Here is a 26,027-nt window from a genome sequence, read left to right as displayed (position 1 = left end):
GTTACAGTAGAAGCATCGAAACATAGAAAATAGGTGCAGGATTAGGCCATTCGACCCTTCGAGCCTGCACTATCATTCAATAAGATCATGGCTGATCATTCCTTCAGTACCCCTTTCCCACTTGCTCTCCATACCCCTTGATCCCTTTAGCCGTAAGGGCCATACCTAACTCCCTCTTGAATATATCCAATGAACTGGCATCAACAACTCTCTGCGGCAGGGAATTCCACAGGTTAAAAACTCTCTGAGTGAAGAAGTTTCTCCTCATCTCAGTCCTAAATGGCTTACCCCTTATCCTTAGACTGTGACTCCTGGTTCTGGACTTCCCCAACATCGGGAACATTAATCCTGCACCTGCCTGTCCAGTCCCATCAGAATTTTATATGTATCTATGAGATCCCCTCTCATTCTTCTAAACTCCAGAGAATACAGGCCCTGTTGATCCAGTCTCTCCTTATATGTCAGTCATGCTATCCCAGGAATCAGTCTGGTGAACCTTCGCTGCACTCCCTCAAGAGCAAGAACATCCTTCCTCAGATTAGGAGACCAAAACTGAACACAATATTCCAGCTGAGGCCTCAGCAAAGCCCTGTACAACTGCAGTAAGACCTCCCTGTTCCTATACTCAAATCCCCTAGCTATGAAGGCCAACATCCCATTTGCCTTCTTCACCGCCTGTTGTACCTGCATGCCAACTTTCAATGACTGATGTACCATGACACCCAGGAGTTAGATGAAGTCCTTACTACTAGAGGAATCAAGGGGTATGGTGAGAAAGCAGGAATGGGGTACTGAAGTTGCATGTTCAGCCATGAACTCATTGAATGGCGGTGCAGGCTAGAAGGGCCGAATGGCCTACTCCTGCACCTATTTTCTATGTTTCTATGTTTCTGTGTCTCGTTGCACTTCCCCTTTTCCTAATCTGTCGCTATTCAGATAATATTCTGCCTTCCTGTTTTTGCCACCAAAGTGGATAACCTCACATTTATCCAAATTATACTGCATCTGCCATGCATTTGCCCACTCACCTAACCTGTCCAAGTCACCCTGCAGCCTCTTAGCATCCTCCTCACAGCTCACACCGCCACCCAGCTTAGTGTCATCTGCTAACTTGGAGATATTACACTATTCCTTCATCTAAATCATTAATCATTAATGTATATTGTAAATAGCTGGGGTCCCAGCACTGAGCCCTGTGGCACCCCACTAGTCACTGCCTGCCATTCTAAAAAGGACCCATTTATCCCGACTCTCTGCTTCCTGTCTGCCAACCAGTTCGCTATCCATGTCAATACATTACCCCCAATATTATGTGCTTTAACTTTGCACACCAATTCTTGTGTGAGACCTTGTCAAAAGCCTTTTGAAAGTCCAAATACACCACATCCACTGGTTCTCCCTTGTCCACTCTACTAGTTACATCCTCAAAAAATTCTAGATTTGTCAAGCATGATTTCCCTTTCATAAATCCATGCTGACTTGGACCGATCGTGTCACTGCTTTCCAAATGTGCTGCTATTTCATCTTTAACAATTGATTCCAACATTTTCCCCACTACCGATATCAGGCTAACTGGTCTATAATTCCCTGTTTTCTCTCTCCCTCCTTTTTTAAAAAGTGGTGTTACATTATCTACCCTCCAGTCCATAGGAACTGATCCAGAGTTTATAGACTGTTGGAAAATGATCACCAATGCATCCATTATTTCTAGGGCCACATCCTTAAGTACTCTGGGATGCAGACTATCAGGCGCTGGGGATTTATCAGCCTTCAATCCTATCAATTTACCGAACACAATTTCCTGACGTATAAGGATTTTCTGTAGTTCCTCCTTCTCGCTAGACCCTCAGTCCCCTAGTATTTACGGAAGGTTATTTGTGTCTTCCTTAGTGAAGACAGAACCAAAGTATTTGTTCAATTGGTCTGCCATTTCTTTGTTCCCCATTATAAATTCACCTGATTCTGACTGCAAGGGACTTACGTTTGTCTTCACTAATCTTTTTCTCCTTACATATCTATAGAAGATTTTGCAGTCAGTTTTTGTGGTCCCAGCCAGCTTCCTCTGATAATCTATTTTCCCCCTCCTGATTAAATCCTTTGTTCTCCTCTGCTGAATTCTAAATTTCCCCCAGTCCTCAGGTTTGTTGCTTTTTCTGGCCAATTTATATGTCTCTTCCTTGGATTTAACACTATCCCTAATTTCCCTTGTTCGCCACGGTTAAGCCACCTTCCCCATTTTATTTTTATTCCAGACAGGGATGTACACTTGTTGAATTTCATCCATGTGATTTTTTAATTATATCTACATTAACGACTTTGAGGAAGGGACAGAGTGTAACGTAGCCAAGTTTGCTGACGATACAAAGATGGGAGGAAAAGCAATGTGTGAGGAGGAAACAAAAAATCTGCAAAAGAACATAGATAGGCTAAGTGTGTGGGCAAAAATTTGGCAGATGGAGTATAATGTTGGAATGTGTGAGGTCATGCACTTTGGCAGAAAAAAAAATCAAAGAGCAAGTTATTATTTAAATGGAGAAAGATTGCAAAGTGCTGCAGTACAGCGGGACCTGGGGGCACTTGTGCATGAAACACAAAAGGTTAATATGCAGGTACAGCAAGTGATTAGGAGGCCAATGGAATCTTGGCCTTTATTGCAAAGAGGATGGAGTATAAAAGTAGGGAACTCTTGCTACAGTTATACAGGGCATTGATGAGGCCACACCTGGAATACTGCATGCAATTTTGGCTTCCATATTTACAAAAGGATTTACTTGCTTTGGTGGCAGTTCAGAGAAGGTTCACTAGGTTGATTCCGGAGATTAGGGGGTTGACATGAGGGAAGGTTGAGTAGGTTGGGCCTCTACTCATTGGAATTCAGAAGAATGAGAGGTGATCTTATCGAAACATATAAGATTAAGAGGGGGCTTGACAGTGTGGATGCAGAGGGGATGTCTCCACTGATGGGGAGACTAGAACTAGAGAGTATAATCTTAGAATAAGGGGCCACCCATTTAAAACTGAGATGAGGAGAAATTTCTTCTCTCTGAGCGTTGTGGATCCGTGGAAGTCGCTACCTCAGAGAGCTGTGGAAGCTGGGACATTGAATAAATTTAAGACAGAAATAGACAGTTTCTTAAATGATAAGAGGTTATGAAAAGCGGGCAAGGAAGTGGACCTGCATCCATGATCGGATCAGACATGTTCGTATTAAATGGCAGAGCAGGCTCGAGGGGCCGTATGGCCTACTCTTGCTCCTATTTCTTATGTTCTTATGTTCTTATAAAGTGCTGCATAAGTAATAATTCAAAATAATTAGGGTTCATGGTTGTATGGATAGAGAGATGGGTGAAAGAGAAACAGTAAATACATGTTTCTCAGACTGGCATGTGATCACTAATGGTGTGGTTTATGGATCAGTGTTGGGATGACTTTTATTCTCCATATATAGAAATGATATGGACTTGGAAGTTAAGGGATGGATATCAAAGTGTACTGTTGATACCAAACTGGGAAGAGTAGCAAACTCTCAGGAAGAATGTGGGAAAATACAGGAGGACATACAAAGATTAGGAGAATGGACAGATATGTGACAGATGCAGTTTAGTACTGAAACATGTTAGTTAATAGACTTTGAGATTAAGAATAAAGAAGGCAAATATAACTTAAATGATAGCTCAAAATGCAGTTGAGCGATAGAGCAATCTAGTTGTCCAGATGCAAAATCTGTAAAGTAGGTCTTCAGGTTAAAAATTAAAAATTAAATGGGATTTTGAGATTTCATATTGGTTGGAAGAATGAGGAGAGACAATACAAGCTAAATGGTACAATTTTAAAGGGGTGCAAGAACAGAGAGATCTGGGGGTGTTTATGCACAAATCTTTGAAGGTGGCAGGATAGGTTAAAAAAACATTTAATAAAGTATGTGGGATCTTGAGCTTTATAAATAGAGGTAAAAGCCAGGAAGTTATGCTAAACCTATATAAAACATTAGTTCGGCCTCAGCTGGAGTATTGTGTCCAATTCTGGGCACCGCACTTTTGGAACGACATGAAGGCTTTGGAGAGGGTATCGATGAGATTTACTAGAATTTTTTCAGGGATGAGAAATTACAGTTACATGGACAGATTGGAGAAGCTGGGGTTGTTCTCCTTAGAGCAGAGAAGGCTAAGAGATTTGATAGAGGTGTGTTTAAAATCATGAAAGGATTTTAATAGAGTAAGTAAAGAGAAACTGTTTCCAATGACCGAAGGGTCGATAATGAGAGGGTACAGATTTGAGGTGATTGGGGAAAAAAAAGAGGCAATATGAGGAAAATCATTTGGAATACATTGCCTGATAGGATGGTGGATACAGTTTCAATAGTAGCCTCCAAAAAGATAATTGGATAAGTACTTGAAGGAGATGGGGAAAGAGCAGGAGAGTGGGACTAATTGGATTGCTTTTCGAAAGAGCTAGTGCAGATTCAATGGGCCGAATGGCCTCCTTCTGTGCTGAACTATTCTATGATTCTATGAAAGGGATTAAATATAAAAGCAAATAAACCATAATAACTTCCTGTCACATGTAAATGGGGTGAGAAGGCAAATCTGAGTTCACAGCCTTAACATGATATTCCTAATCTCAGCGACTTCCAGGAGAAAGGTGATGGTAGGCCCAGGGACAGAAGCTGACTGATGGCTGGTGAGGGCCGACTCTCCTTCCAAAAGGGCCCCACACACCTACCTTTTTCAGCCTCAGTCTTGGTCAAGGCCTGAATATTGAATTCCTCTTCGGGATGCTTCTGCCTCCCTTAAGTATGCAGACCCACTACGGCACTGTCAGGATTTGCCTCTTCTGTAGCACTAGCTTCCTCTTGGTGGTGGAGCTCCCTCCGATAACTCGCTTTGCATACCAGATGATGTCTGACCTAGGAAAAAGGGTTGGGGTTCAGATGAGGCGCAGCGGCCAGTGGAAGTCCTGCTCCGTCAAGAAGTGGAAAATCCAGCCCAATACCTCTGGAGAATGTACAATGCAAATTTACCAGGATGATACCAGAGAAGGCAATTCTGTATTATAAGGATTTGATGGAGGTGTTATAGTAATAGAAGGATTAGAAAAGGTAAACATCTATCGGTTTTATTGCTCAGTAAATTGATGATAACCGACAATCATCTCAACATAAGGGACAGAATGGGATAGTTTAGATTAAATGTTTTCATGTAAAGAACTGGAATGCGCAATGCTTTACAACCAGTGGTTGTCAATGCTAAATTAATTACAGCATTCAAAAGTTGCTAGGTAATTACTTTCAGAAGAAGATTCCAAAAAGGTATGTGAGGAACAATGTAAAATGGAATTAATTTGAGGAGAAAACAGAATAATGAGACCATGTAAAATCAGTCCCCAAGAGAGGCTGCTATTCAATGCAGCCAAAAAGGGGCTCCTCCTATATTAAAAATGTCTATAATTCTATGGCCTGGAAACTAAATGGTGCTACGCCCGTTTTCAGGCACTAACTGAGTGCCCAAGCCTCCAATATAATGAGCAGGAAATGTGCGCTCATTATGAGCCGGAATTGCATCCCCTGACATATTGGCACGCACTTGAAATATTGGTTAACCTGCTTCAATATGCAAAATAAGACAACATGTGTATTTAAGGCCCCATGTGCAAAATTGGTGTGCCCAGAACACAGCCCGTGTTGGGCTTGCTGCTTACAGGAAAATCAAATCTTCATGCAGCCTAACCAGCAGTCCTTATCATCATCATCATAGCAGTCCCTCAGAATCGAGGAAGACTTGCTTCCACTCCTGAAGTGAATTCTTTGGTGGTTGAACAGTCCAATACGAGAGCCACAGACTTTGTCACAGGTGGGACAGATAGTCATTGAGGGAAGGGGTGGTGGGACTGGTTTGCCGCACGCTCTTTCCGCTGCCTAAGCTTGATTTCTGCATGCTCTCGGCGTTGAGACTCGAGGTGCTCAGCACTCTCCCAGATGCACTTCCTCCACTTAGGGCGGTCTTTGGCCAGGGACTCCCAGATGTCAGTGGTGATATCGCACTTTATCAGGGAGGCTTTGAGGATGTCCGTGTAACATTTCTGCTGCCCACCTTTGGCTCATTTGCAATGGGACATCTGAAGGCTGCTACCAAAAAGGTAATTAAAAAAAAAAATACTTACCTGAATGTGGAGCCGGGAGGTACAGAAGTGCTTCACCCAGCAAACCGGCGAGCTGCAGACACATGCTGAGTGATTGGGGCCCAGTAAAGGTCAGTCACGCAGACCATTGCCAGCTCCCAATCATTCAGCAGGCGCCTGCAGCTCACCGGTCACAATCAGATGAGGCCCAAGGCCCAATATCGGGTGTACCTCGGGCCTACCCGATCATTTCCTGTGCCCAGTCCACGCTGGCCAATGCCTATGTCTCTATCACAAGTACTATTTCAGCTGAAGTGGGATTGAAGTTTGGACCGAGCAATGGCATAAGCACGATAGACCAGATTGGCCCAGTCCACAAAGTCACTATCATAAGGACCGTCGTGTCCAATGAAATGGGGCTTTGTATATTATTATTATTCCATAAGGTAGTGATGTAAATCAGGTTAGTGGAAATTTAAACATTTAAAAAGTATAAAGATTGCATTATTACAGATGTGCTGTGTGATTGACTATTTTTCTTTCTTTGAATCCTGCTGCTGAATTGGGATTGCAAATAAACTTCAGCTGCAAAATTGCACACAATGCTACGTTTATTTTTTGTTAACTTCTATGAAATAAGGACAATTAATTCTTTATCCAGCAAAAGTGGCATAAGGTGAGACCATTGCTTTTGGCATACTTATTTTATCTCACTTAAAATTAAACGTCTCAATATATTTCAATGGATTTACAATTTCTCTCATTTCTGTTAACCATAATAAATCTCAATCCTAATATTTTCCCACTGTAGACAGTTTCATCTACAAATAAGAGGGGCAGTTCCATCCTTTGGCATTTCTAGGAGGGAGCAGCACTTCTCAAGAAATTGCAGACGCACAGCCTGTGATTTTCTGTCCATTTAGCTTTTAATGGATGGGAAATCACAGGCTACATATCTGTGCTTGTCCAAGACTCACTCACTGTGAGTGCCACTCATCATTGAGAGTGCTGGATTGTGAAATCATGTTACAGAAATTCTTCTTGTCACAGAGGCTTCCCCTTCAGTCAGGAGCAGCAGCAGGAGCGGGCGACCTGTGAGGGAAGCAGCAGCAGGAGCGGGCGACCTGTGAGGGAAGCAGCAGCAGGAGCGGGCGACCTGTGAGGGAAGCAGCAGCAGGAGCGGGCGACCTGTGAGGGAAGCAGCAGCAGGAGTGGGCAAACCTGTGAGGGAAGCAGCAGCAGGAGTGGGCAAACCTGTGAGGGAAGCAGCAGCAGGAGCGGGCGACCTGTGAGGGAAGCAGCAGCAGGAACGGGCGACCTGTGAGGGAAGCAGCAGCAGGAGCGGGCGACCTGTGAGGGAAGCAGCAGCAGGAGCGGGCGACCTGTGAGGGAAGCAGCAGCAGTGGGGTCAAAAGTAAAAGAAAGAAGTAAAAAGAAATCGAAGTGTGACATCACAGCCAAGAGGGTAAGTGATTGGCTGGTTCATTGGTGAGTAGTTTTTCCTTTTTCTTTATCTTTTTTTCTTTTTCCTATCAGTAAGAAGCCTTTGGCATTGTTGCCAAATTAAGTTAATGGAAGGGCTAAGTCATGGCATGAGAGCCCAGACCCATGTCATGCTCCTCCTGCACTATGTGTGCGGGAAGTATATCCAGCTGCAGCTCCTGTCAGACCGCATTGCGGCACTGGATCTGCGCATGGATTCACTCTGGAGCATCCGCGATGCTGAGGAAGTCGTGAATAGCATGTTTAGTGAGTTGGTCACATCGCAGGTAAAGGATGGTAGGGGATGGGTGCCCATCAGGCAGAGCAGGAATAGGAAGGTAGTGCAGGAGTCCCCTGCGGTCATCTTCGTCTAAAACAGATATACCGCTTTGGATACTGTTGGGAGTGATGGTTCATTAGGGGAAGGCAGCAGTAGCCAAGTTCATGGCACCATGGGTGGCTCTGCTGCATAGGAGGGCAGGAAAAAGAGTGGGAGAGCTATAGTGGTAGAGGATTCTATTGTCAGGGGAATAGATAGGCATTTCTGCGGCTGCAATCGAGACTCCAGGATGGTATGCTGCCTCCCTGGTGAAAGGGTCAAAGGATGTTTCGGAGCGGCTGCAGGGCATTCTGGAGGGGGAGGGTGAAGAGCCGGTTGTTGTGGTGCATATAGCTGAATTTAGGGAGCTAGGAGTTAAATTAAAAAGTAGGACCTCAAAGGTAGTAATCTCAGGATTGCTACGAGTGCCACATGCTAGTCAGAGTCGATATAGTAGCATAATTAAGATGAATAGGTGGCTTGAGCAATGGTGCAAGAGGGAAGGATTCAAATTCCTGGGACATTGAAACCGGTTCTGGGGGAGGTGAGACCAGTAGAAACCGGATGGTCTGCACCTGGGCAGGACCAGAACCGATGTCCTAGGGGGAGTGTTTGCTAGTGCAGTTGGGGAGGGTTTAAACTAATATGGCAGGGGGATTGGAATCTATGCAGGGAGGCAAAGGGAAGTAAAATGGGGGCAGCAGCAAAAGGTAGAAAAGAGATAAGGAAAAATGAAGGGCAGACAAATCAAAGGCAAAAATCAAAAAGGGCCACATTACAACATAATTCTAAAAGGAAAAATGTGATAAAAAAACAAGCCTGAAGGCTCTGTGTCTCAATGTGAGGAGCATTCGTAATAAGGTGGATGAATTAATTGTGCAGATAGCTGTTAACGGATGTGATGTAATTGGGATTACGGAGACATGGCTCCAGGGTGACCAAGGTTAGGAACTCAACATCCCGGGGTATTCAATATTCAGGAAGGATAGACAGAAAGGAAAAGGAGGTGAGGTAGCGTTGCTGGTTAAAGAGGAGAATTAACACAATGGTAAGGAAGGACATTAGCTTGGATGATGTGGAATCTGTATGGGTAGAGCTGCGGAACATCAAACGGCAGAACATACTTATGGGAGTTGTGTACAGACCACCAAACAGTAGTAGTGAGGTTGAGGATGGCATCAAACAGGAAATGAGGGATGTGTGCAATAAAGATACAACAGTTATCATGGGTGACTTTAATCTACATATCGATGGGGCTAACCAAACTGGTAGCAATAAGGTGGAGGAGGATTTCCTGGAGTGTATAAGGGATGGTTTTCCAGACCAATATGTCGAGGAACCAACTAGAGAGCTGGCCATCCTAGGATGGGTGTTGTGTAATGAGAGAGGATTAATTAGCAATCTTGTTGCGCGAGGCCCCTTGGGGAAGAGTGACCATAATATTGTTGAATTCTTCATTAAGATGGAGAGTGACAAAGTTAATTCAGAGACTAGGGTCCTGAACTTAAAGAAAGGTAACTTCGATGGTATGTGACGTGAATTGGCTAGGTTAGACTGGCGAACAATACTTAAAGGGTTGACAGTGGATAGGCAATGGCAGATATTTAAAGATCACATGGATGAACTTCAACAATTGTACATTCCTGCCTGCGAAAAAAAAAACGGGGAAGGTGGCTCAACCGTGGCTAACAAGGGAAATTAGGGATAGTGTTAAATCCAAGGAAGAGGCATATAAATTGGCCAGAAAAAGCAGCAAACCTGAGGTTTGGGAGAAATTTAGAATTCAGCAGAGGAGGACAAAAACTTTAATTAGGAGGGAAAAAATAGAGTATGAGCGGAAGCTTGCAGGGAACATAAAAACTGACTGCAAAAGCTTCTATAGATATGTGAAGAGAAAAAGATTAGTGAAGACATATGTAGGTTCCTTGAACTCAGGATCAGGTGAATTTATAATGGGGAACAAAGAAATGGCAGACCAATGGACAAATACTTTGGTTCTGTCTTCACTAGTTCTAATGTAACTAGTAGAATGGACAAGGGAGAACAGTAGATGTGGCGTTTTTGACTTTCAAAAGGCTTTTGAGAAGGTCCCACACAAGAGAATAATGTGCAAAATTAAAGCACATGGTATTGGGGGTAATGTATTGACGTGGATAGAGAGCTGGTTGGCAGACAGGAAGCAAAGAGTAAGAATAAACAGATCCTTTTCAGAATGGTGGGCAGTGACTAGTGTGGTACTGCAAGGTTCAGTGCTGGGATCCCTCATATTTACAATATACATCAATGACTTAGATGAAGGAATTGAACGTAAGGTCTCCAAGTTTGCAGATGACATTAAGCTGGGTGGCAGTGTGAGCTGTGAGGAGGATGCTCAGAGGCTTCATAGTGACGTGGATAGGTTAGGTGAGTGGGCAGATAAATGGCAGATGCAGTATAATGTAAATAAATGTGAGGACATCCACTTTGGTAGCAAAAACAGGAAGGCAGAATATTATCTGAATGGTGACAGATTAGGAAAAGGGGAGGTGCAACAAGACCTGGGTGTCATGGTACAACAGTCATTGAAAGTTGGCATGCAGGTACAGCAGGTGGTGAAGAAGGCAAATGGCATATTGGCCTTCATAGCGAGACAATTTGAGTATAGGAGCAGGGAGGGCTTACTGCAGTTGTATAGGGCTTTGTTGAGGCCACACCTTGAATATTGAGTACAGTTTTGGTCTCCTAATCTGAGGAAGGACATTCTTGCTATTGAGGGAGTGCAGCGAAGGTTCACCAGACTGAATCCCGGGATGGTAGGACTGACATATGAAGAAAGATTGGATCAACTAGGCTTATATTCACTGGAATTTAGAAGAATGAGAGGGGATCTTATAGAAACATGTTTCATCACACCTGCTATCAATGCGCATGCTTAAAGCTGAAACTGCCAGATAGGTTCAGCAATGCTCGTGAGCACATCCACTCAGGTACTGAATTGGCTGAGCAGGGAGAAGCAATCAATTCACCAGACATCAGAGTTAGTGGTCAGAAGTTTTCCAATTTTTGGAACCCTCGTCAAAGGAATGTGACAGCCTAATTACAGCTCCTATTTTCAGGCAATTGCATGAAAATTGAACCCATGCCAAAGTCGCCAATGTTTCGTTCCTCCTGTTACTTCATTAGTGCTCATCATCATCATCAGCAGTCCCTCGAAATCGAGGAAACATAGAAACATAGAAAATAGGTGCAGGAGTAGGCCATTCGGTCCTTCGAGCCTGCACCACTATTCAATATGATCATGGCTGATCATGCACTTCAGTACCCCATTCCTGCTTTCTCTCCATACCCCTTGATCCCTTTAGCCATAAGGGCCACATCTAACTCCCTTTTGAATATATCTAATGAACTGGCCTCAACAACTTTCTGTGTTGAGAATTCCACATGCTCACAACTCTCTGAGTGAAGAAGTTTCTCCTCATCTCGGTCCTAAATGGCTTACCCCTTATCCTTAGACAGTGACCCTTGTTTCTGGACTTCCCCAACTATAAGAACATTCTTCCTGCATCTAACCTGTCCAATCCCATCAGAATTTTATATGTTTCGATGAGATCCCCTCTCATTCTTCGAAATTCCGGTGAATATAAGCCTAGTTGATCCAGTCTTTCTTCGTATGTCAGTCCTGTCATTACGGGAATCAGTCTGGTGAACCTTCGCTACACTCCCTCAAGAGCAAGAATGTCCTTCCTCAGATTAGGAGACCAAAACTGTACACAATGTTCAAGGTGTGGCCTTACCAAGGCTCTGTACAACTGTAATAAGACGTCCCTGCTCCGATACTCAAATCCTCTCGCTATGAAGGCCAACAAGCCATTTGCCGCCTTCACCGCCTGCTGTATCTGTATGCCAACTTTCAATGACTGATGTACCATGACACCCAGGTCTCATTGCATCTCCCCTTTTACTAATCTGTCACCATTCAGATAATAATTTGCCTTCCTGTTTTTACCACCAAAGTGGATAACCTCACATTTATCTATATTATACCGCATCTGCCATGTATTTGCCCACTCACCTAACCTGTCCAAGTCACCCTGCAGCCTCTTAGCATCCTCCTCACAGCTCACAGTGTCACCCAGCTTAGTGTCATCTGCAAACTTGGAGATATTACATTCAATTCCTTCGTCTAAATCATTAATGTATATTGTAAATAGCTGGGGTCCCAGCACTGAACCTGTGGTACCCAACTAGTCACTGCCTGCCATTCTAAAAAGGACCCATTTATTCCTACTCTTTGCTTCCTATCTGCCAAACAGTTCTCTATCCACATCAGTACATTACCCCCAATACCATGTGCTTTAATTTTGCACATTAATCTCTTGTGTGGGACCTTGTCAAAAGCCTTTTGAAAGTCTAAATACACCACATCCACTAGCTCCCCATTGTCCACTCTACTACTTACATCCTCAAAAAATTCTAGAAGATTTGTCAAGCATGATTTCTCTTTCATAAATCCATGCTGGCTTTGACCAATCCTGTCACTGCTTTCCAAATGCACTGTTATTACATCTTTAACAATTGATTCCAACATTTTCCCCACCACCGATGTCAGGCTATAAGTCCCTGTTTTCTCTCTCCCTCCTTTTTTTTAAAGTGCGGTTACATTAGCTACCCTCCAGTCCATAGAAACTGATCCAGAGTCGATAGAATATTGGAAAATGACCACCAATGCATCCATTATTTCTAGGGCCATTTCCTTAAATACTGTGGAATGCAGACTGTCAGCCCGGGGGATTTATTGGCCTTCAATCCCATCAATTTTCCTAACACAATTTGCTGACTAATAAGGATTTCCTTCAGTTCCTCCTTCTCGCTAGACCCTCGGTCTCCTAGTATTTCCGGAAGTTTATTTGTGTTTTCCTTAGTGAAGACAGAACGAAAGTATTTGTTCAATTCGTCTGCCATTTCTTTGTTCCCCATTATAAATTCTGACTGTAAGGGACCCACATTTGCCTTCACTAATCTTTTTCTCTTCACATATCTGTAGAAGCTTTTGCAGTCAGTTTTGCTTCCACTCTAAAAGTGAGTTCTCAGGTGACTGAACAGTCCAATACAGGAGTTACAGTCTCTGTCATAGGTTTGACAGACAGTGATTGAAGGAAAGGGTGGGTGGGGAGTCTGATTTGCTGCATGCTCCTTCCGCTATCTGCGTTTGGTTTCTGCATGCTCTCAGTGGCAAGACTCGAGATGCTCACTAGTGCTATTTAGCATCAATATAGGCTCCCCTCCTGACTAAGTTACAACACAACAACAGTGACTAAACTTCAAACTTACTGCATTGCCTGTAAAGCGCTCTGGGACATCCTAGGTCGTGAAAGGCACAATATAAATGTAATTATTTCTTTCCTTTCTTTCTACTATCAAGAAATTCCTGCTGGAAAGGGCGCCAGCATCAACATTGGGTCAAGATAAGTGTCAGCATGCCAGTTAAGCATGGGTTGGGTGGTCGACATTGCTGTTTTTGATGGTGAACTAGCCTGCTGACAATTGAAGAATGGCCACTTAGGCAAGGTACCAGTGGGGAGCCACCCATGACACCATACACTGGTGCAAGTCAATGCCTTCAGGAGAGAATTGGGTGCAGGAAAGAAAGTATAATGGCTTCAAAAACAGGGCCCCTGAATTTCCACAGGGTTCTCCTCACCCTCTGCTGTACCACCAACAGCGGGTCGGCGGAATGCCCAAAGAAACAATGTAAATGGCTGTTTTTAAGCTGTTTGTCATTTCCCCAGCTGTTCTTCGGATCTCCCACCAGAGAAACACCATGGAAATTTGTGGTGAGTAGTTCCAGACTGATTACAATTCAAATCAGATTTTTGCCGTCTTGTCGCTCAGGGTTTAAAGTCAGTGTGGACACTGATATTCGTCTTCAGTCTCACAGTGAGTACTGCCTGTTTAACCACACACCTATTCTGCATGCTGCATGAATGGATAGTTTTCTGTACACCTCATGTATTCATAATTAAACAGGTGCTGATTTTTGTTTTTGCAATCGGCTGCCTTGGGAATGCCAAAGTATTTCTATTGTCAACCTTTGACCCATGCAGTTTACGAGGTTGCCTTGGCACACTGCGAATCCACTGTTTGCTCAGTACCCTTATCTAACGTAGAATATGGAAATAGAAATAATTAGCTTTCTTGCTCTAGTACTTCCTGGGGAGCTGTATTCTCAAAATCCATCCTTAGCTGTTGAGGTACGACAGTGAGATGACTAATATGATAAGATGAACAGAACACACAGAAAAATTCTGGGTTTTTTTAAATCGCTTTCTTCCCTGCTGCATAATTGTTGCCTGGAGTGAGGCTGATGCCCTGCATATTGCAAGCAAATGTTCAGACTCTTTAGAACTGCTGTTTGAAGCCAATTATTTTAACACACGTCCTCCTCATCAAGAAACTGAAAGATTTTCAATATTTGTGTTTCAATCTCTAATAACCTGTGGAAAGGGAAAGCAGCTACATAAACCAGATTTGCAAAGGATTAGTCTTTCTCCTTTCAGAGATGTCTCCATGGAATCACTAGACAGAGAAGTTAGGGCCCGAAGATTAAAATTACCTAAATGTCACCAACAGTGCCCGGCTTCTTGTCCCTCAATGAATAATGCCAACAAATACTTTAGTCATGCAGTAGTTACCTGGCAAGCAGCCTCTCCAAGGCAGATGTGATTATTTCCATCTACTGAGTGAAGCTTTGGCAATGATTGATGTAGAGGCAAGCACAATAAAACATAATGGCTGGATTTTCCGCTCTCTCTTGCCTCGATTTGCGCCCCGGAGGGGAGGTAAATGGTGTTTCTGAGCATAAAGCCGGGCGTCCAGGTTTTAGCGCCCAGTCGGTAAATTAGGCTCATGATTTGTGGCAGCACAAAAACTTACTGCCCCACCCTCCAGTTTGACTGAAATCATGACACCGATCGTCATGCAACACTGCGCTGGCGGTCCGGATGGAAAATTTGTCCCTTATGCCATATTTAATGTCTGCCCCAGGAAACATTCCCAGGATGGAGCAAGCGGTATTGTCGGCGTATTTAAATGGAGGGAGAAGGATCCTACATCGCAGGTCACATTGACTGCAATGGTTGTGCACATCACGCTGCGTGAAGCTCCGACTTGCAATCGGCACTTTTATCTGCCATTACAGTGGGCCCAAATTTGGCCCTCCGGTTTTTTCGGCACACCTCCGACATTGTAGAACAGAAGCAGCACCAAAAAAAATACTTGCGATTATGGCCAATCCTCGGGCCATCTGTCGAGGTGGCGTGGCGCAGAACAAAGAGAGAGGGGCGGAGCTCGATCCGTGCTGGCCGCGCAGAGTTGGCAAGGGGGTGGGGCCTGATCAGAATGCCTGTGAGAGTGTCAGCAGCACACGCATGCACGTTGCAGCGTTCGCGCATGCTCAGTGGAGCAATAACATTGGCAATCGGCCATTTTTAAGGGGAGAACCTCTCACTTAGTTTTGGGTGCCTGCTTGGTGTTTTGAACGCTATCGGAGTGCTGTTTGGAGTACTCTGCAAGAAATCAGCTGCTAAACCTCCACCAGGAGTGCCTCATAGGTGAAAATCATTCATTGCGACAAATGAAATAAGGGCTTTGTGTTTTGAAAAATCACTGATTGTCAATTCAATAGAGCAATGCAACACCATGCCCCAAGAACAAAGAATTTCACACATCAAGAAGTGGAGGTACTAGTGAATGTAATCGAGGAAAGGTGGCAGGAGCTGGATACGAGCAACAGAGGTCGCACAAAAGTGCCACCCAAAGAAATTAACAAACACTGGAACAAACTTGCAGAAGATTACTGCGCAGTGGTGAATACCACAAGAAATGGAAGGCAGTGTAAAAAGAAATGGCAGGACCTTGGTCAAGCAGTTAGTGTAAGTAATATTTTCATTTGTCAATGGAATTGCATCTGTAAATGTGGCCATCTGTATATGTCCCACCCAGCAGAAAGGCACCCTCTCTAACAAGTTATGTTTTCATCTTTGCAGAAGAAATTGGCCCACAACAAAAGAGAAAGAACTCGAACAGGAGGAGGCCCGCCAAACCCGCACCCACTGAAACCCTTGGAACAGAGAGTCGCTGCTTTGATGGGTCCTAGCTGGAGAAAAGCAATCAATACTGCACAAGCTGGGCCCACACACGAAGGAGAGGGTAAATACTGAAAATTACTCGTGGCCCTTCAAATCAACCTGCTGCCTGACCTGCTACGTGTGAGCCTACTCATGCCACCCATCCAGCACCTCCTCTGCTGCTAACCATTTGACCGTTCTGTTATATTTTGCAGAACCTGATGCCAATCCTGAAGATACAGAAGAAGATTCAGACACGGGCGAGCCAGACCAACTTTGTAGGGGGGAGGGGGTAGCCATGGAGAGGTATGAAGGGAGAATCTTGAACTTGCGTTGCCAAGCACTTCCATGATTTCTGATTCATCATTCCGTGGAATGAGCATGGCCCAGTCCCTGCACAGTGGTTTAGGGTCTGGTTCGACATTGGATACTTTCGAAAGTCCAGAGGTTGCGGGTTCTAGTGCTGCTGGAATGCAGTATGGGTCATTCAGTGCCCCAATATCCCAGCCTGCGTCTCCCAGTGTTGCTGGAATCCAGTATGGAACACTCAATGTCCCACCATCCAAGGTTCTGCATCCCACTCCTGCTGGAAGACAGTATGGAACACCCAGGGGCCCACAGTCCGAGGTTCCAAATCCTAGTGCTACTGGAATGCAGCATGGAACACCCAGGGCCCCACTGTCCCAGCCTGTGACTCCCAGTGCTGGTGGAATACAGCCTGTAACACCCATGTCCACACCTTCCCAGCCTGCACCTCACATTGGAGGGGTTCCACTAGACAGACCCAGGGCAAGGCCAAGGAGAAATGTACCATGCTGTTCTGAGACAGAGGGTGCGACAGGTGTGGCTCAGGTGATGGCATTGGGTGTGGAACCAATGAGCTTACCCAATCACTCATGAACACCGTCAGTGGGGTGGGTGATGAGGTAACGACACTGACAGCAGAAATAGTAATAATGTCATGGGACATGAGGGAGGACTTTTCAGAGGCAGCGGGAACGACAGCACAGATCATTAAGGAGGGAATTTCAGAGGCAGCCGAAACGATGACACAGGCCATCAGGGAGGTAGCTGCTGTAATAAGAGAACACAGCCAGGCCAATCCACTGCCACTCCCACTGCAATGCCCACACGAGTCTCTGTAGAGACCCAAGCCGTAACCCACACCACCACCACCACCACCACCCATGAAGCAGTGCACATTCACCGAGATGTGGATGTGAGATGGGTGCAGCCTTTCTTTGCTGCTGTTGTTTTTATTGTTGTTGTTGATTTTACTCTTGTAACTGTTTTCAAATGTAAATTGTTTTGTAAGGGATGTAACTTTACAAGACTGTAAGTGACCTTAAAATGTTTAAGTGATCTTAGAGTGTAAGTTTTTTCTAATGCAAATTGTTTTGTAAGTTTTGTAACTTTACAACTTATAAGTGATCTTAGGGTTTTTAAGTGATCTTAGAGTGTAAATGTTCTCACATTTTGAAAGTTATTTAATTTCGCACCTTGAAGTTTAAGTGATTTTAGAGTGTAAGATTTTTCACATTGAAATTGTTTTGTAATGTTTGTAACTTTACAAGTTTATAAGTGATCTTAAAGTTTTTAAGTGGTCTTAAAGAGTCATATTAAGTGCAGTTTGATTAAAATATATATTTTATTACATTAAAGTGAAGTACTTTCTAAAATTTTCAATAAAATATTTTTTACATTGAAACTGAATCATGTTCCATTAACACAACACAACATTTAGGAACAGCTGCAAAAAATAAACATGTCAAAGCGGAACAGTTGTCTCTTGAGCCCTCAGGCATCAGTAAAGCGATCACGGATGAGCTGCTAGCGCAAGGCTCGAGCAATCGTTAGAGCACGATGGTCCGCCCTCCTCCGATGACGTGCTCCGGCCTCAGGCACTTGCATGGTCTCCTGATCCTCGTCATCATCCTCCTCCAGCTCCTCCTCTTCCTGCTCATCACCTGCATCTTCCATATTATTATCATCAGGCACTCTCACCGCAGGTGGGTCTTCTTCTTCCAATATCAGCTACTTCTGCCTCATGATGGCTAAGTTATGTGGCATGCAGCACACAACAGTGAAGTGACCGACCATCTCAGGGGAATATTGCAAGTTGCCTCCGGAATTGTCCAGGCATCGGAAATGCTGATTCAAGATGCCAATGGTCCTCTCCCTGATGCTTGGGTCTTAATGTGCGACATGTTGTATTGATGGTCAGCTTCCATCCGGGTTGCGCGTAGGGGTGTCATGAGCCAGGTGGCGAGGCCGTACCCTTTGTCTCCCAGTAACCAGCTCTGCCCTTCTGGATGCTGCTCAAACATGTCAGATATAGCGCTGTCGCGTAGGATGAACGCATCATGAGTGCTCCCAGGGTATCTTGCATCGACTCACATGATGCGATGCATGTCGTAACACATGAGTTGTATATTAATGGAGTGGAAGCCTTTTCTGTTGCTGTACATCTCAGAATCCTCCAAAGGTGCTCACAAGGCGATGTGGGCACAATCAATGCAGCCCTGTACCATTGGGAAGCCAGCAATCCTGCAGAACCCCACAGCCCTGCCATGGATTGCTTGTGCGGTCATTGAGAACATGATGAAATCATTCCTTTGCGCATACAGTGCAGCCGTGACCTGGCGAATGGAGACCTGTATTGCACCTTGAGAGATGGCGCGCACATCTCCAGTTGTACCTTGAAACGATCCCGAGGCATCGAAGGAAAGTGCAGCTGTAACCTTCACTTCAACAGACAAAGCAGTCCACCTGCTGCTTCTCGGCTGCAACTGTGGTCTCACCAACTCACAGATCTCATGGACAACTTCTCTGCGGAAAGCAGCTTTCTGACACAATCTGCCTCACTCACATCCAGGTAGGAATGCCTGACTTGAAATCTCCGAGGTGTGTAATGCCTCCTGCCCAGCAGCCTACAGGCTCTGATGTTTTTGATGCAATGAGCTCTAATCTGTTCTCTTCTACAAAGTACAGTGACGCATAACCATTGAATAATCCGCAGCATTGAGATTGATGCATCCATCCTTGAAGTAAAATTAAAACTTTTAAAGGTGCAAAATGGCAGCACAGCCCAGCTCTTCTCACTCCCCAAACAAGATAAGAAACCCAAAGGTCTTTTGCTCTCTCCCCCTCCCTCCTTCAGTCATGTGACTTCTCTATCACTCCTCATCAGCACCTGCCTCCCCCAAGCCTGCAGAGTTCAGCCTTCTCCCTCCCTCCCTCCCACCCACCACCACCAGCTCCCCTCCCAGCACCCCCCCCCACCTACAGCCTGCCGCGTTCTCCGTTTATACTCTCCTCCCTCCCCCCACCCCCCACAGCCTGCTGCGTTTTCTGTTTATACTCTCCCCACTCCCACCCCCCGCCCAGCGTTGATACTCCTCCCTCCTACAGCCCTGGTATGCCGCGTTCTCCCAATTCTTGCCATGGCTGAAGGGCTTGCCGGTGGCCCGCACCTTGCCCTGGCCGAACGGATGCCAGCACGGCCAGTCACTGCAAAGTTCAGTTTAAGGTAGGATTTGATGCAGTATTTTTATTTGTTAATTTAATTCTTTACTTCACTTCTTTATTTTTTATTGAATTGTTATTACTGCTTGTGCTTTGTTTGGTGCTTGGTGGTGCTTGAAATGTTGTTACTTGCGCTGATTCCTTAACTGTAAGTAAGGTCTTTCTGTGCGGACAAAAGTGGACACATACTAAGTTAGTTTAGTACAACTTTTTTCTGGCCAAATTGGCATAAATGGTGTAAGTGGCTGGGAACGCCCCCTTTTGAAAAAAAAACTGACCTAACAAAAAACCTAACTAACTCACTTACACTGGTGCAAATTAAATGGTCATATTTGCAACTAAGAAGATACACCAGAAAAATCAAGTTACACCACAAAAAATGGTGCAACTCATGGGAAAATTTGGCCAGTGTCCTTACAAGGTCAGTGAGAGAATTTAATGGGGCCTTACTGTTCACCAGCATATGATGCTAGTTGCTATTGCCAGATGGTGTCAAGCTAGAAGAAAGGCTGCTGGCTATGTCGGGCCATGAATGTGGAGAGGCAAAAGATGTCTGGGGAGGAGGCCATACCCACCCACCCCTCCACGCCCCCCCGCCCACCTCATACTTCCAGCTCTCTGACGAACAGTGTGTGAGAAAGCTAAGCTTCTGAAAGGAAGTGCTGACAGAGATTTGCCATCTCCTACAGAGAGACCTGCAGCCTATCAGTGCCAACAGGACTGCACTTCCCATTGCAGTGAAGGTGACTTATGCAGCATCTCTCAATATGCTGCACATCACTGCTTTCTCCACGTCACAAAGGCTCTATACGTCTGCAGAATGGACTTCATAAAGTTCCCAATGAGCAGGGACAATCAGAAAGAGAGGGCATGTGGGTTTGGCAGATTTGCAGACATCCCGAGGGTTCAAGGAGCCATTGACTACACACACATGGCCTTGCAAGCACAATTACACAATGCAGAGGTATTCAGCAACCGAAAGGGATACTGCTTCCTAAACGCACAGCTGGTGTGTGACCACACGCAGCGCATCCTCGCAGTGAATGCCCGCTATCCAGTGAGCGCACATGATGCTTTCATCTTGCGTGAGAGCAGTGTCTCACGAATGTTTCAGTGGCAAAGGGAAAGGCAGAGCTGGCTGATCGAAGACAAAGGAAATGGCCTAGTCACCTGGCTCATGACCCCCCTCAGAAACCCCACCACAGAAGCCACAATGACAGCCATGCAGCCACCCACAATATCATCGAACAGATAATTGCCGTGCTCAAGCAGCACTTATGCAGCCTGGACCGCTCTGGAGGCAGCCTTCAATATTCCCCTCAACAGGTCTCCGAAGTCATTGTGGTATGCTGCATGATACACAACTTGGCCATCATGAGGGGCCAGGCATTGCCAGTGGGGATTACAGGCCCACCTCAGGAGGAGGAGGACGATGAAGTGGAGCCTGGCAAAACCCCGATTGCACAGCAACCCCATCCACAGGAGAGGCCGCGTCCAGCTGCTGCCGGAGCAAGAGCTGCATGTCGCCAGCTCATAATGGACCAGTTTGGTTGAATGGAGGAAGCTGAGGGATGCATCTAATACTGGCCATGCTATGTGCCACCATACAAGCATATCTCCACTGAGCTTTTGAATGATACACATGATACCAACAGCAAAGGATCAAAGTGACATTTGTATCAAAAAAAGTAACAACCAATCCACCCCTAACAAAACCAAACGAGACAATAAACCATCAGAACCAAACGATACAATAAACAACGTTCTGCTGCAAGTAACTTAACAACAAATGCATTATTAAAAAATAGCTGCTCCCATTATATAACAAGGCATCTGCAGAAGGCTGTCACACCCCTTAATGGGACTTGGCCTGAGATTTCCCCCCCTGCCTTTCCCTTCATCCCCCTCCCACGCCTGCTGCTCCTCCTCAATGTGGCCTCTGTGCCTACAGCAAGGCTACTTGAGGGCTGCTGTGTTAGGAGGCAGACAGTGCAGATGGCATATGAGGATGCCCTGCACCAGCTCTGGGCCTGGAAGATCCGGTTCTGCCTCATCGTCGGCAGAAGCAGTCTCTGATGGCTCGAGTGAATGTCGCCTAGGGTGCATGGTTGGAGAGTCAGTGGTGGGAGCCAGAATGCTGTCATCCTGAGGAAGGACTGCACCTTCCATTTCCTGGGAGCCACTGAGACTCCGACGGAGCTGGGCTTCAGCATCCAGAGCATGATGTGCCTCCATAAATAGCTGGCCTGCTTCAGCACCGTCCCTTCCCCATTGGGTAGTGGGGAAGACAGAGAAAATGGCATCAGTTATCGACCCCATCACATCACCAAGCTGCAATGCAGCTTGTGCCTGTGATTCGATCGATGCTGCAACGTGATCAATGGCACGCACCACACATGCTGAAATGCCACTGTCGCTGCTGGAGGCCACCAGCCTCTGTGAGTAGGCAATGATGGCCTCGCTGAGTTGCAAAACGTGACGCTGCCTCCGCAACATTCGCAGAAAAATTGTCGATGGTCTGTGGGATCCGAACCAATGCAGCCATGAGCTCACGGCGCATGCCCGTGTTTTCCTGGACATTTCCAAAAAGTCCTGTTCCACGTCTGCCGGTTGTTCAGCAGATCTACTTTACCGACTCAGCCTCCGGAGAGCTGGCCTCCGAGATTCTGCTCTCGCTGCGAATTGCTGTAGGCAACTGGGGCCAGGAGCCTCTGATGACTCAACCCCAGGGAAATTGGGCTCGTCTCCAGACGGTGCTTTGTTCCGACGGGCCAATTGGGGGCTCTGCAGCTCAGGCATTGCAATCTCCTCGTAGGCCTCATCGTCTCCCCCATGGCCAGATTTCGATGGCTCCCTGGATGCCTGCCGCGATTGTGATTGTTGTTCTGCAAGCAGAAAACAACAGACGTGTGGTTAGCAGCAGGGGAGGGGGCAGGGTGATAGCAGGAAGGTGGCATTGCACATGTACATGTGAAGGCCCCCCCCCCCGCCACTTCATAATACGTCTCAATGAAGTCACATCAGTCATGCATCCATTTACATACCCTCACGACCCAAAGGGGGCTCAGCATCGCCCCCAGCAACTGTCTGCTCTAATGAGGGCAGATACCCATTCCTCCACATCTGTTAAATCAAGGATCTGAGGCGGACCTCCGCCTGTCAGGGGCTGCTCATGCCTGTTCTATGAGAGCTTCACCTGCAATGAGAAAAATAGAAAGGGTAGAGAAAGGATACACCTCCCGTTGTGCCACATATGTCGACCATACTTCAATAGGTGTGACTGTGTGGATCTTCTAATGGCGTCACTTCAATCTGCGTTAATGTTGCATGAGCTTTGTGAGCGATTGTTTGGAGGTGAGAGGAAGGTAACATAGGGGCTGCAGGTGATCTTTATGAAATCCATACCAAGAGTTGGAGTGTATTGCAAGGAAGGTTCTCAATGATTAGGGAACAAGAGTGCATTTGCATCCTTAATTAAGATGCAATGGCTGGAGAAGGCAACCTTGATTTATTTGAGACACTGTGGAACCCACTGCACAGGTTGCAAGACTTTGAGAATGGGCATATACATGAGCTACTTCACATAGTGTCTGACATTCATGTTGGAAGGATAGCAGGCATAAATAAATGTGAATTGTACTCACCCTGACGTAGCTTGTAAGGTCGTTGAACTTTTTGTGGCTTTGTGCGCCAGTTCTGGCAACTGTGTCTGCTGCAGACACCTGCTGGGCAATTTTACACCAAATTCTTTTAAATATAGCTGGCAGCGGTCTCGCTCCCCCAGCCAGATAGAGTGAGGACCACCTCCTCTCGATTGCATGGACTAAGGCCTCAGCAGCCTCATTGGCACGCTAATGCACTCCTGCTGCTCCATTTCTGCAAAAGTGCCAGAAGTCGGGTGAATCATACGCGCATGCGCGCAGGAAGCTGCCGCGGCCTAAAATAACGACTGCGCCCGGGAAAACAAAAACGCGGCTGCGCATGTGCAAAATGGTTGCCTCATTTACCGCTATGAGTTTCTGCTCGGGCTCACAAACTCCATTGTGTAATGCCTGATTTAACGTCCACGATCATGGATCCTCATTTTTTGCTGAAATTTCCAGTCGAAGGCACAAACTTTTTCAGGCAGTATCGGGACCGCCCTGCTGCGATTAGCGCCCTGAAATCGGGAAAGCTGAAAATCCAGCCCAAGGGACTTTTTAGCAAAAGTAAAGCCCATGTGGCGAAAAGGAAAGTGGCAGCAGGGATACAGCTAAAGGAGAGAAAACAGAGTGTAATGGAGAACTGTTGTTTTTCAGACTGGAGAAAAATATATAGTGGTGTTCCCCAGGGATCGGTATTAGGACCATGGCTCTTTTTGCTATATATTAATGATCTTGACTTGGATATAAAGGTCATAATTTAAAACTTTGCAGATGTTACGAAACTCAGAAATGTAGGAAACAATGAGGCTTCAGGAGTGTTATATATGTGGACTTGTATTTACTCTGTACAGCCACCAGAGGGCTCATTCCCCGGAATCCCAAGGGATCCCATAATCCCTTGGGAGCACAGGTATTTAAGAAGGCTTCACAGGTTGGAGAGACACTCTGGAGACCTGCAATAAAAGACTACGGTCACACTTTACTTTGAGCTCACAGTGTTCAGTCTGATTCTTTCTCCATACACAACAACTGGCGACGAGATACAGATAGCGAACCCAAAGATGCAGAGAACAGTGGGCATCATGGAGAAATTTTCGGAGGGAGATGATTGGTAAATTTTTGTGGAGCGACTCGACCAATACTTCGTGGCCAACGAGTTAGATGGGGAAGAGAGTGCTGCCAAACGTAGAGCGATCCTCTTCACCGTCTGTGGGGAACCAACGTATGGCCTCATTTAGAATCTGCTCACTCCAATGAAACCCACGGAGAAATCATACGACAATTTGTGCACACTGGTCCGAGAGCATTTGAACCTGAAGGATAGCGTTCTGATGGCGAGGTACTGGTTCTACACCGACAAAAGGTTTGAAGGCCAGGAAGTAGCGAGTTATGTCGCCGAGCTGAGAGACCTTGCAGGCCATTGCGAATTTTAAAGATATTTGGAGCACATGCTCAGAGACTTTTTCGTACTTGGCATTGGCCACGAAACCATACTTCGCAAGCTTTTGACTGTAGAGACCCCAACCTTGAGTAGGGCCATAGAGATAGCCCAGACATTCATTGCCACCAGTGACAATACTAAGCAAATCTCTCAGCATACAAGTGCTGCTACAAGTACTGTGAACAAAGTGATGTTGTTTTCGACTCGTAACATACAGGGAAGGTCACACATACCTGCAGCTACACGTCTGCAGATGTCTCAGGATGATGAATGCAAGGCCATTAACACCTCGTTGGCGCTGCGGGGGTGATCATCATTTCCATTCATGCTGATTCAAAGGCTATATTTGCAAGGGCTGTGGAACAATGGGACACCTCCAACAAGTGTGCAGGCGAGCTGCTAAGCCTGTTAAATCTGAAAACCACCACGTTGCAGAGGAGGACAGATCTACAGAGGATCACTACGAACCAGAGTCTCAGATAGAGGATGCAGAGGTCCATGGGGTGCACACATTCACCACGAATTGTCCCCCGATAATGCTAAATGTTGAACTAAATGGACTCCAGGTGTCAATGGAGCTGGACACTGGTGCGAGCCAGTCCATCATAGGCAAAAAGACTTTCGAAAGGTTGAGGTGCAACAAGGCTTCAAGGCCAGTGTTAACCCCAGTTCACACGAGACTAAGAACTTACATTAAAGAACTGTAATCGGCAGTGCTACCGTAAAGGTCTCCTACAATGGAGCGGTGCACAAGCTACAACTCTGGGTGGTACCGGGCGATGGTCCCATGCTGCTCGGCAGGAGCTGGCTGGGAACGATACGCTGGATCTGGGATGACGTCCAAGCACTATCGCCCATTGACGACACTTCGTGTGCCCAGGGCTTGAACCAATTTCCTTCACTGTTCGAACCAGGCACTGGGAAATTCCAAGGAGCAAAAGTGCAGATCCACCAAATTCCGGGGGCACGACTCATCCATCACAAAGCAAGAGCAGTACCGTACATGGTGAGAGAAAGGGTAGAGATCGAGCTGGACCGGCTGCAATGAGAGGGCATCATTTCACCAATCGAGTTCAGCGAGTGGGCGAGTCCTATTGTCCCAGTGCTCAAGGGAGACGGCACCGTCAGAATCTGTAGCGATTACAAAGTAACTATAAATCGTTTCTCCCTGCAGGACCAATAAGCACTACCAAAAGCTGACGACCTCTTTGCAACGCTGGCAGGAGGAAAGATGTTCACGAAGATGGATCTGACTTCAGCCTACATGACGCAGGAACTGGAGGAATCATTGAAGGCCCTCACCTCCATCAACACGCACAAAGGTCTTTTTGTTTATAACAGATGCCCGTTTGGAATCCGATCAGTGGCGGCGATATTCCAGAGACACATGGAAA

This window comes from Pristiophorus japonicus, chromosome 7, assembly GCF_044704955.1.
Source record: "Pristiophorus japonicus isolate sPriJap1 chromosome 7, sPriJap1.hap1, whole genome shotgun sequence".
NCBI lineage: Eukaryota > Metazoa > Chordata > Chondrichthyes > Pristiophoridae > Pristiophorus > Pristiophorus japonicus.
This window is presented reverse-complemented; position numbering follows the sequence as displayed.